We start from the raw sequence: 13,078 nt of genomic DNA, 5'->3' as shown, positions 1-13,078 counted from the left end.
TAATCATTTCGTTTACTGACTTCGAATTGTCTACCTGAAGGCAGTCATGCTCGTACGATCTACCCGCAAATCGTCACTATTTTCCTCAATGCACCTTACTTTTGGCGGCTGAAATCGACGTTGTTTTGATTTGCTAACCCCTGACTCATGTTTTCGTTTCAATATGTCCCAATAGTCCACACATATTACATATTGATTTCTTTGTCTTTGCCGGACAGTCACTATCAAAACTTGTATGACCAACCCTGCCACATCTAGAACATTCAGCCATAATACTTCCAGCCTTAAAAGATGTCGAAGATACCTTATTAACTGTTTGGGTCTCTTGTTTGGAAAACATAACTTGTGATTGCCTCTGGATTTTTTCATGAATTTTGCACGCCTCAATGATTTCATTCAAGCTTTGCTCTTTTTCAAGAAGACGTTTTTTTTATTCTACGTTAGCCCAAGAGTCACGAACGAAGAAAATGCCGGTACGCACTCACGGCAGATTTGGTACCAAAAGAAATAAAAGCAAACGAATTAGAATGAAATTATAAAAGTGTATTTAAAAAAATAAATACATAGGTATACAAGCAAAGTAAGTATATGGATTTGTAGGTGCAATAGGAAGTTAATCACAATAGAAAAACTTATAGATTACCTGTAAGGCACGATGGTGGCTGGATGCGATTCCGATGATGGTTATCAAAAGACCCATCGTTCCAGTTACTTCTCTCCTAGTATGCAAGTGATCACCGGTGATTTTCCAATGACAGAGTTGGTTTGTAGGGAACTGCTGAATTGGGAGAACACCAGCGATTCCCAACCATTGCAAGCATTTTGGCTTCAACATTGCCGCCGGCCTTGCAATACTGTGGAATTGCAACTACTAAAGGAGAAGCTCCTTAAGGTGGTAACGTGAAAGAAGGTATTATTTACATGAATTCAACTATAAGAATGTACTAGTCTCTATCCTAGCATGCGTGCAATAATAATAAATTGTTTAGCTTTTTCAATGTCCTTTAATTCATAATTCGTTATAAATTCAATACTTAAATCTATGCCCATTAAGGGGCCATAACAACTTAAGACTAATGCCCATTAGGTGGCCATGAGATCATCTATATATACATAAAGGAACGTGACCCATTAGGGGATCGCTGTGCCTTAAAGGACACATGGGCCAGAAAGGACCCACCCGAAATTTTGGGCAACAGGATGCCCGGGAAACTTAACAACCTCAGATTTGACGATCTTGTGGTATACATCCCCCCCTAAGATCACTGCTACAGCGGAGGACGTATGGAAACCGTGATCGGCCAACGTCATGTTTCCGAATTTTTCGCAAACTGATTCATCTAAATGTCGAGGCGGCGTTTTCAACCCGAGCTCTGGTATGACTCTTGCCGGCAACGAGAAGCGGATGTGAGCGCCATTCGAAGAGCTGATAAGCAGTTCGCACATGTCGATGTCCGCAACTGGCACCGTGGGTAGACGAAAACGGCGCACCAACGAATTACAAATCATGCTCGTTGGCGAGCAAGGGTCAAGCAGGGCCCGGGTTAAGATTTTCCGCTGACCCACATGCACATAAACGGTAACTGTGGGTGGAACCGTGACCGATCCGGAAAGCTGTGTCAAGACCGGAGGAAGCCCGCGTTGCGGACTAGGGCGATTGCTCGAGTGTAGAAGCGAGTGATGCTTGCCTCCACAAAAGTGACATGTCCCAGTGCTTCTGCAGTTTTTGGTGATGTGCGAGTGCGCTAGGCATCGCGAACGATAACGATGCAGAAGCACCAGGCGTAGTCGCCGCTCAAACTTCGCGTCAATGAACTTTTTGCAGAACCGAAGTGGATGTGACCGATCGCAAACTCTACATTTAGTACCGCTGTGTTTGCTGGTTTTCGGTGGTGCTGACGAGACCTTGGCTGCCAGTTCCTTGCTGGGCGATGTCGCCGCTGCTGCCGTTGCAATGGGGAGGAGGATGGAGAAAATTCGATTAGTGGTGCTTCCATTTTACAAACCTATAGGAAAAAAAAGAATCGACATAATGTGGAGTTAGTTTGGTAAGGATGGCGATGGGGCGTGTTATCATTCCCTTTTGGGTGGGAATGTCGGCCACTCGAACTCTTTTATCAGTTCCATGGTATACCCTACCCAGGCGCCATTCATTAGGTGGAAGATTTTCATGGCGAACTAAAACTAGGTCATCGATGGCAATATCTTTTTGAGGGGACTTCCTTTTATGACGTTTGTGAAGTTCCTTTAAATATTCCTCCTTCCAGCGAAGCGAGTGTCGTTAAGTTTTTGCCATCGGTTGATTAATGAGATTGGATTTGTTTCGATTGAGGGTTCCGGTGGGGCGATTATTGACCCCCCAGTTAGAAAATGACCCGGAGTGAGAGCTACACAATCACCGGGGTCGTTGGAATTAGGTGATATCGGTATTGAATTTAGACAGGCTTCAACGCGACAAAGAAGGGTTTGAAATTCTTCAAAGCTGAATTTCTGAGAAGTAGCGGTACGATGAAAATGGAATTTTAAACTTTTAACCCCTGCTTCCCAGAGACCGCCCATATGAGGAGCGCCTGCCGGGTTAAAATACCAGGAGACTTCTTGAAGGCTATATGCACACAGACTCTTGAGTTGTGGTAATGAATTTTTGAAAGTCATTTTTAAGAACCGTAGATGCGCCTACAAAGTTAGTTCCATTATCCGAAAAGATATTTTTTGGACAGCTTCTTCTAGCAATGAACCTTGAAAATGCGCCAAGAGAGGTTTCCGTTGAAAGATCGCTGGCAGCTTCTAAGTGAACCGCTTTCGTAGAAAAGCATACAAAAAAAAAAAAAAGCATACAAAAACAACCTTTAGTCATCTTGTAAGATCTTCCCGAAAAACTTTTAATATCGAATGGACCGGCGAAGTCTACACGGTCTGGAAAGTGCCGTCCGTTCTTGACATTGATTTTGATTTCTGTATATAACACATGGTTTACAAATATGAATAACGGTCTTTATGAGAGTTTTGGCTTTCGGAATCCAATATTGTTGGCGCAGTAACCGAAATACCAATTGATTTCCGCCATGAATAGAGCCCTTTTGAATAAGTTCTACTAACAACTTTGCGAAATAACAACTATAGGGCAAAATAATCGAACGTTTTTCGTCTTCAGACAACATCTGCAAATTTGTCAGTCGACCGTTGGCTCGAATTACACCATGAATATCGACGAATGGTTTAAGGAGAGAATTTTACTCTTTGACGATATTGAAATTTTAGCGGTAAGATTCTTGTGTTCCTCTGGAAAGTGTTTCATCTGGGCAAGTATTATGAGCCGAACTCGAATTTTAGAAATTTCTTCTCTAGAAATAATTAGAGAGGGGTAGGAATGAAACCGTCGGGTATATCGGTTAGTTCGATTGTAGAACCTAAACACATATGCACCCGCAATGCACGCGGAAGCGACGAAAATCTTTGTAAGGGGTCATCCTGCTTCGACACTTGTGAAGTGTGTGCCTTTAATCCCCTCGCTTCGATAGTAATGTCATCTATATCTACATCCAGGGAAGGCCACTGTTCTACGCATTTGGCTAACCACGAGGGGCCGTGCCACCACAACTTATTCGAGCATAAGTCCTGTGGGTAAGTTCCTCTGCTACCAAGAACCGCGGGATTATCCTTGGACTCAACGTGACTCCAATGCCTAACGCTAGTGACAAAGGTGGTCCAAGAGCATGGCCTTTTCCGACGGCTCTAAGGACCAAATGATCGGGGGAGGGGGGGGATCAAACGAAGAAAATGCCGGTACGAACTCACGGCAGATTTGGTACCAAAAGGAATAAAAACCAACGAATTAGAATGAAATTATAAAAGTGTATTTAAAAAGATAAATACATAGGTATACAAGCAAAGTAAGTATATGGATTTGTAGTTACAATAGGAAGTTAATCACAATAGAAAAACTTATAGATTACCTGTAAGACACGATGATGGCTGGATGCGATTCCGATGATGGTTATCAAAAGACTCATCGTTCCAGCCAATCATTAGTTACTTCTCTCCTAGTAGTGATCACCGGTGATTTTCCGATGACAGAGTTGCTTTGTAGGGAGCTGCTGAATTGGGGGAACACCAGCGATTCCCAACCATTGCAAGCCTTTTGGCTTCAACAATATCATTTGTCTAAAAACCTCTGATTATTGGCACAAATTTAAAATAAATTTCAGACTTATTAGGCAATTTTTTATACATAGGTACATAGTAAAAAAACGTATACATACAAGGTACATTTTTTTAAAAAACAATTCATGAAATAAAGTTTTTTTTGACAAAAACTGAAGACTTAAAAAACTAGAATTAACAAATTTTCTTACTCATATTCATTTTTAATTTGCTTCGCAAACATAACAGCTTCATCCGTTTCTACATTATACTTTTTTTTTTTTTTAATTGTTTTTATCAAATTAAATTGTGAAAAAATACGTTCAGCCGCTGCTGAGCTATGAGGTAAACTCATGACTTTCGATGCGAATTCAAAAATGTCTTTATACAATGGAAATTTTTCTGCATTTTTTATATTACCTACATTTCCCCAAAACTTTTCAATATTGTTTAAACACGACAGATTAGTTTCTAATTGCAACAATTTGTGCTGTGTACATACATATATCTTTTTTTTTCACTATCATACATGTTAGGAAATGAGTTTAAAAGTGCTAAGAAGGAAATAAAATCATTTTCTGAAACTATTTTTTCAGGATCTATTGAGTTGTATGATTTGCGAACATAATTCAATATAGGAACTACGTATCTTTGATTTAATTTGCAAAACATCTGCGCTGTCTATTTTTTTCTGTGATTTATACGATTCTGCATTAACTCCAATCTAAATATCTTTCAAAGGTAGAAAATTTGACTGCTCATTAACATTTAATGTGCTTAGTTCCGCTTTATTGCAAATATCACGTTTTATAAAAAATACCAAATTTGTTTATTTTACCAAATACCAAATTTTATTAATTTGTTTCAAAGTTTTTGTAAATTTTATGTAAGCGAAACTCCTCTGACTGAAAATCTAAATCTAATTTTGTGCTAATGTTCAATATATGTGAAAGAAAATAGAAATATATTTTATAATAAGGATCACCAATCTTTTCAGCAATGTCTTTAGATATTGAAATGTTTTCCCCTGCCAGTGAAGAAATAAAAAAAAGTTGCAACGCATCCCACTGAGTACCACTTTATGCTTTTTACGTCAACGTAATCTTGGAACTTCGCAAATTGGCCGATTCTTTTGGGACTATGTGCAAAAAAGGTGTATACATCCCGCGCTAGCATCTCTATTTCATTTGGTAGTTTCTTGCATGCATGAGAGGTACATAAATGCAGCGAGTAACAAATGCAGGGCATATAAAATAAACTTGAATTCAACGTTTTGAATTTTGCACACAGCCCTCCTATCTCACTGGCCATAATAAAAGCATTATCTGTAGCAAATCTAGTTACATTTTTTAAAGGAATTTCTAAACTATTTAAATGGTCTTTGATAACATTAAATATAGATACAGCGTTACAATCTCTTAGTTGAAGTAGCCCAAAAAACATGTCACAAGTTGAATGCTTCGTTTTACAATAAAACCGCGCTACCAAAGCAAGAACTTTTTTTAAACTAACGTCTGTACTCTCACCAACAATTAATGAAAAATATGTCACTCTTAAAATGCTTGCTAATTTGTTCTTTGCCTTCGGTGCCAAATGATTTTTTATTATATTTGTGGACTTTGTTCTGGCACAGGCCACATTTTTTTTAATACTTGAATCCGGAAAAATATTTTTTAAAACTCGAGGTAGATCATCCATTGTTGACATTAGTAGATTGTGGACTGCGCAAAACATAACTGATGAGTGTTCAGCGTACCTTACCTTTTTCAGCATGTTTGGTGTAAAGTAGATTTTTCATGGCGTTGAATATGTGTTAATATATTGAACATACTTTTCCTGCAGTATACACAAAATGCATTACCATTTTGTTCATCCAGCCAATGAAATAATTCCTTCAAATTATCCCTGAAACGCCGTTCATATGCTTTGTGCATTGAAGATCTAAATGAGTGGTGAAATATATTTGCAAATTAAATGAATGTGCATATGTATGCATGGATGTGTATATTTTTTTTTTCAATTACCTTTCTTTTTCGATGTTTTTTGATTCTTTCCCGTGGAATCCACCTTATTTTTTGCAAGCCGTTGTACAAATCTAATAATATGTGTTATTTTAATTTATTATTTTATTACTTTCACTAAAGGAATACTTACTTATCATTTTTACGCAAAATCAACGCGTCTGGCCTTTCCAAATAAAACAGTAAATGAGAAACAACACTTATTCAAATCCATATGCACATACACACACGTTGTACATACGCTCAACAGTGTTGTCAAAGCAAAATTGAACCGAAAATAGAAAAGAAATCAGGGTTGTCTTTCTGTATATGAGTTGCCAAAGAAAAATTTTAGTATTTCTAAAATTTTATAATAAAATAAAATAAATTTGTTTTAATTTTGATTGCGCCTAGGCAAATTTAAAATTAATTTAGAGAAATAAGCAAAATGTACCAAAATAGGGCATTTCGTAATAAAAAAGTATCTATTTATCAAATCACTAAATTTAGAAAAAAAATGTATCAAGAATGATACAATTGTAGCAAAACGGCAACGCTGCATATATTCACCGCCTTCGCTATTCAAATCGAGTTACTGTGTTTGACTTTGTTTTATTATTGTTTTCGGCAACCAAAAGCAAAGGTAAAACCAGAAGCAAAATCGGCTGATGTCAAAGTGTTCGCTGTGCGGTATATTTCTATTCACAGTCTTTGCTTTTCGATTGTATGTGAACAAACTGGGGTCGTCTCTCTTCGCTACACTCTTATAAACAATAAATAGGTTTTTGAGTTTTTTCATAAAACGTTATAATTCATTTAATTTTTAACTTCTTCTTTTAATTAATTATGACTTTGAATGTCACAAATTAACTTTATTCAAAAGGGGACTTATAATATTCAAATATATAAAAGATAACTTTCACTTCATATATAAAAGATATACACAAGTATTTAAAAGAAAATTATAGGATCGCGTCCGCGGTTGCCGAGTGATAATGCTTGACTAGCGAATGGAATATTGTTCATGCGCGATGGCAGTGGTGGGTGTTCGTTGGCGCCTTTCCATTCGCCGCGCACGGCTGTGCATGGGAATTGCCGCCGTCTAATGGGGATGGAGGCGGCATAAACATCCTGCCCGCCCTACAGGGAGGTGCTGGGAAGCACCTTCTGTAGTTTTTGTAAGGCGCGGGTGGTAGTATCTAAGGCGCCACTGGCCGTGCTGCGCCGTTTGCAGACTTTGCGCGGTGCGCGCGATCATGCGCTTGCGTTCGGTTTTAGGGGTTGCCGCTGGTTTCTACTCTTGTGCGATCCGCTGCGCGTGGTAGCAGGGGCAGAGCCGACACTGAAGGCAGCTGTCGGCCTCTGCCGTGGGAGCCGGATGGGTGTCGTCCTGGAAGCATAAGAGCAGACGGAAATTTTGATATACAAGGAAAGCGTATATAAGTTATAGCGCCGGGCGCGAAGAGTGCTCCATTGGAAGAAAGCACAGTTTTACTAAGGGGCGCATGAGAAGCCCATTTTGGGTGCGAACCTCTACAACCCGAACATGGTTGTCAGGGCCGAGGCGAACGTTCTCGATTCGTCCCAGACGCCACTCGATGGATGGGAGCGAATCTTCTTTAATTACGACGAGGTCGCCTGGTTCAGGATTTCGCTGTGGCGTTTGCCATTTATAGCGCTTCTGAAGGTCCTTCAGATAATCCTCTTTCCAGCGTCGACTGAATTGGTGATGAAGCGATTTAAGTTTTTCCCATCGATTTATCCAGGAGAGATCTTCCGCGTTTGGCTCAGGAATGGGTAATAGCGGTGCACCTCGAAGGAAGTGACCCGGAGTGAGCGCTGTGAAGTCAGCTGGGTCCTGGGATAGTGAGGTTAGAGACCTCGAATTGAGAACTGCTTCAATACGCACCAACAGCGTCGTGAATTCTTCGAATGTAAACTTGTGGGATGCAGCGGTTTCTTTGAAGTGGGTTTTAAAACTTTTTACTGCGGATTGCCACAAGCCGCCCATATGAGGGGCACTGGGTGGAATATACTGCCAGTTTATTCCCTGGGGGGCATATTTCTACACAATGTCCGGGGAGCATTCGTTAAAAAATTCGAGTGCGCGCTGAGCGCCAATGAACGTTCTATCCGTGAGGGCAAATGTCGCTATTCTTGATTCTTCTTCTTCTGCATCCTGATCATCCATTTGATACGCCCAAGACTTGGTTCTTTCTGTGAGGGCCAGGGATAAGACCCCATCTGAGCTTTCTCCGTCATCGAGGAGGTCGCTCGTTGTTTGCCTCCACTCCTTGGTTTTGTCCCGATGAAGGGTAGTATGATGATGCTCGTTGCATCGATAGCACTTGTCCTTACTTGTGCACACCTCGTGACTGTGGAAAGGGGACAAACAGTTGATGCAGTAGTTATGTTTTCGAACCGCCCGCCACCTCTCTTCAGTCGAAATCCTGCGGTATTGTTCGCAGAATCGTACGCCGTGATTTGCGGCGCAAAGGCGGCATGGCACGGAGAAATTCCTGGAACGCCCCTCTGTCTTGATGCGAGTTGCCGTGAAACGAGTCATTCTAAAAACATAATCAAGTGTTATTACGTTGATTTCGTCAACATGGATGGCTAGTGGGTTTATGTATGAGGTTTTTTTTTAATATTTGCTACTATTATAAAGAAGGGGCTAAGGGAAAAACGGCTAAACGGATTTTAGCACCCATCATTCCATGTAGATGGTGCTTTGGTATTTTACCTTTCATATTTCAGCTTTGGCCGGTCGATGTCGCGGAGCTGGCGCTACATAATCCGTGGTGCGTCTTAGTTTTACCACACCTGGCATGCCACCGCACCCCACGAATTCGCAACTTGACTGTTGTAAGTGTATAAAAAAAAACTTGCGCAGTTGCGTTTTCACCGTTTAACATTATTTTTCGACATGTATTGTCGATAATTGCCGTGTTCCACTAAGTTTTGCAGCTCCGGCTCACGCTCAATTCTCACGTGAATGCTCTGGATCGTGGAGAGACTTGAGAAGCAGATGTCGTGAAATTTTCGCACACGCGAAATGTGGTGGGCAGATGTCGCCGCTGTTTTTCATTTAACACATACGGCGAAAGGCTAAGCCGCAACATCTATTTGTGAAAAGTAGGCTTATTAAACGCAGCGTTGCCAAAGAAGTAATTAACAAATTATCTGGTTCAGGATTTTGCCACCGGATGATGGCAAATGCTGAAATACGTGGAATTAAGTATTCGAATCTCGACCAAATGATTGATAGAGATATTTTATACGCGACATGTAGTGTGGCAGCGCGACATGTGGTTTTCGAAGTGCGTGAGGCCTAACGTCTGTGGTGCAATGCTTGACCATGCTGGAATTATATATGGTGGCGCATTGCGCATGTAAACATTAGTTCAGCTGTTTTGTATGGCAAATTTTTCTCCTTCAGCTCTTGTTTTTTTTCCTTCATTCGCTGAAGCAGTCAAGTGTGACGTAGATGCGCAGAACGAAGCAATTTTGAACTCATGCATGCACCATTTTCAATGTGTGATTTGTGATGCTTGACTACTTGAGGGTCAGAAGTGGAGTGTAGAAGTTTTGACATTTACTACACTTTTCCACTTCCTGAACGAAAAAAAATCATGAATGTAAAACACGCGGGGTGAGTACATAGTATACTGAGCGATTTTATCTTTTTTGTTTAGTCATTACTTTTCCATTTTTTATTTACAGGAAACGCAGTGGTTTTCTTTGTAGCGTCGCTTTCTACGGTTTAATGGCCCGAATTTGTTTTGAGATTTTTGCATGGTGAATGTAACCGAAAACGAACGTAGTGACCTTGGTATTGGAGTTAAACTATTTTTAAATACAAGTGCAAATATATTTATTGAGCAAGCCACGTGGACAATGTTGTGTTGGCTTATCATCCGAAAACGCATGAAAGCAGCAGCACCAACACACAAAATCATAATGCCGACTGTGGTGAGCACAATGCAGACAAGAATAGAACACAACAAATGCAAAAAATGTTGATCAGCTTAAGAAGCTTTGGTCCGCCTTAGAACAATTGGCCTTAAAAAAAAACAAATAACACAATTGGGTATAGCAGATTTAGATATTGAACAATTACAACAATTAAATAGCGCTGCAAATGTACATCCAACTATAGCGCAAATAAATTTAGAATCTTGTTGTGTTGTACCACCCGCATTACAAGATTATTGTACCAAAAATGATATACAATTGCTGACTCATAATGATCCAGAAGTATTGCTGCCCAATGAACAATTCATTTTGCCTGGCTATCAAGTTGATTGGGCATTACGTTATCGAGTATATGTTCGATGTCGCGGTGTAATTGTGGCAAGAGGTTACGTTGTTGGTGCTAGCAGAAATGAAAAGATGATGGTTTGAATAGCAGTAGCAGCAGCAACAACAGTATGTATTTTACAATGTTATAGAAACAATAGAACTCTATACAAAAGGCGTAGGCGTGGGGGACACCAATAAATATTAGGCGGTATTTATATGCGTTTGATGCTAATATTGAAATAAGTTAGAATGGATCATAAGTAGCGTGACTGCAATATGATGGTGATAATAAATTGCTTACAAATTTAAATGGACCTCAAATATTGGGATGAGTAAGAACAATATAAGTATGCTTGTGGTAGCCGAAGAGAAATTTACAAGGTACTTCTACAAAGCCTTATTATGGTCAGTGCGCGCTCTAAACTTTATAATCGCTGATAAGACATACATGCGCACACATACATCTATACAATGTTTTGGGAGTAGAGTAGCAAAACGGAAACTGTTGGCCTCGCAGAACACTCGGTGCGCGGAGGTCCGATATATGTAATTGGAAGAAAAGGAAAAACACAAATAATTTCAATATTAGTATGGTATAATAATTGATTTATTATTTGTTAAGTTAGTACAATATTGTAACGAATTTGCTGCAAATCCTCTTATTTGCCCTTTTGCTAGGTTCGTATCGCTAAACTGTTGAATAAATAACTCCAATATTGAATAATGGAAAAATGGCCTTTATTAAAATACTTCACAATAACACTCAAACTGTGCAACGAATAGCTTAATAGCCAAACTGATAGCTTAAATGAAACTGACTTTCAAAATAATACTGCTATTGCTCGCTAGATATCGTCTTAGTCGTAACTGCTTGACAACTCAAATCAAACTGAATTCCAGCGCCTCTACATCTGCGGCCTTTTATACTCTCTGGTTTCCTTGTTCGCATCTTCTAGAATCTACTAGCATTGTCCATGAGCTCTCAAACTTCTCAGCTATAACTAAAGTTGCACGATTTTATAGCTGCTCTCATACCCCATGCTTGTATGTGTTAGCGACACTTCCACAATTATAATTGCCTACATTTTGGAGCATCTCAAATAAGATGTCTGCATATGGTTGTGCTTTGCTTCTCAGCTGCGTGTACCTACATATGTGTAGACATAATGATTGATTCGTTTATGTAGATACAAGTGACTGTCTGCTTTATTGTTGTTGTGAATTTATTTACTTAGCATCAGACTAGGGATGTGAGTATCACTTAGTGTCACTCATAGTCGTCACAATATTTTACCTTTGGTATGTGGCGTGACAGCAGCAGTTGATCTTCTTCCTTCGTGGTTGAAATTGAACAGAAAAATGGAAAGTGATCTCCGTGTTGTCGAACCGGAGATCGTGCACGGATTTTCCAAAGGATATTTGTTATCCGGTGGAAAACTCAGTTACCCGTGTTAGTGTTGCATATATGTGAACATACATGAATGTGTATGCATGTGGGTGTACAGAATATGAAAGTATGTATGAATGCATTTGCACTAACTAAATTATGTATTAGAGTGGCCGTGTTTGCAGTATAAAAATATTTGGGTCCTGACGTAAACATGCCGGCCCCGTGCGGTAAGCAACATCTTAAAATGAAGGAAATTCATGCTGAAGCTGTCACGCGCACGTATTACTTAAAACTAGACACAATATGTTTGTATTATTGAATGAAAATTTGTTGGCTGATCACGTCCGGACTTCTTTGCATATAGTAGCCGCTGTAGGAAAAAGAAGCAACATATTAAAGCTGAAAACAAGAACGGGTTATAATTCAACGCACATTATACAGTATAGATATTTGGACTGTATTTATCTCTTTTGTGTTCCGAGATTTTTCGTAGTCTGGACGTCTCCGTTCCAGATTTCGACGAATGTAAATTAATTTTCCATCTGGACAAAGAGGCCAAGTCTCTGTTCCAGATTTTAATTTTATGAGGTTAAATGTTATATCCAGACGAAGAGGACGTGTCTCCGTGCCAGATTGGATTTATTTTGTTATATTATGTGAAAATTAATTTTCCATCTGGACAAAGAGGCCAAGTCTCTGTTCCAGATTTTAACTTTATGAGGTTAGATTTTATATCCAGACGAAGAGGACGTGTCTCCGTGCCAGAGTGGATTTATTTGGTTATATTATATTTGAATTTTAATTTTTGTTTTTATTTAAAAAAAATTATTTTGGTTAGGTGGCGAACGTTGAATGGCATACATATGTATATGAAATTCTTTATATTCGTATTGACCCTCTGACAGGCACTTATAGCAGATTGACCATGTGCAAGGACCTGCTTATGGGTTGTCCAAAGTTCTGGCAGTGATGCAAGAATGACCGCGTGAGCGCACAACTGTTTATCAATGGGTTATTGATCACTTTCTAAATGCTCCCTGAGTACATCATATCTCTTCTTTGTATTAAATTTCGTGTTTCTGCATTGGATACGTAGAAAATGAATAAATTACACTTGCAAGTGATTAATTCATAATTTCTACTGAATACAATAAATAAAAATTTGTATATTCGAATCTGATCGAAAATTTATAATTTGGTTTTTATTTTTGTGATTTAATTTGTCACAAAGTGTCTTGCCACC

The 13,078-nt window shown here is 39.3% G+C and overlaps 1 protein-coding gene and 1 pseudogene across 10 annotated transcripts in view; both read left to right on the top strand.

Moving 5' to 3' along the window:
* Positions 1-13,078, top strand: part of Lis-1 (LisH and WD40 domain-containing Lis-1) — a 761,024-nt gene that overhangs the window by 368,082 nt on the left and 379,864 nt on the right. The window lies entirely within an intron of this gene.
* LOC137247308 (glutamate--cysteine ligase regulatory subunit-like) lies at positions 9,939-10,547 on the top strand (annotated as a pseudogene).

The sequence above is a fragment of the Eurosta solidaginis genome, chromosome 3 (assembly GCF_040869045.1).
Source record: "Eurosta solidaginis isolate ZX-2024a chromosome 3, ASM4086904v1, whole genome shotgun sequence".
Lineage (NCBI taxonomy): Eukaryota > Metazoa > Arthropoda > Insecta > Diptera > Tephritidae > Eurosta > Eurosta solidaginis.
Note: the sequence above shows the minus strand (reverse complement) of the source record. Positions and strands in the feature narration are given on the sequence as shown.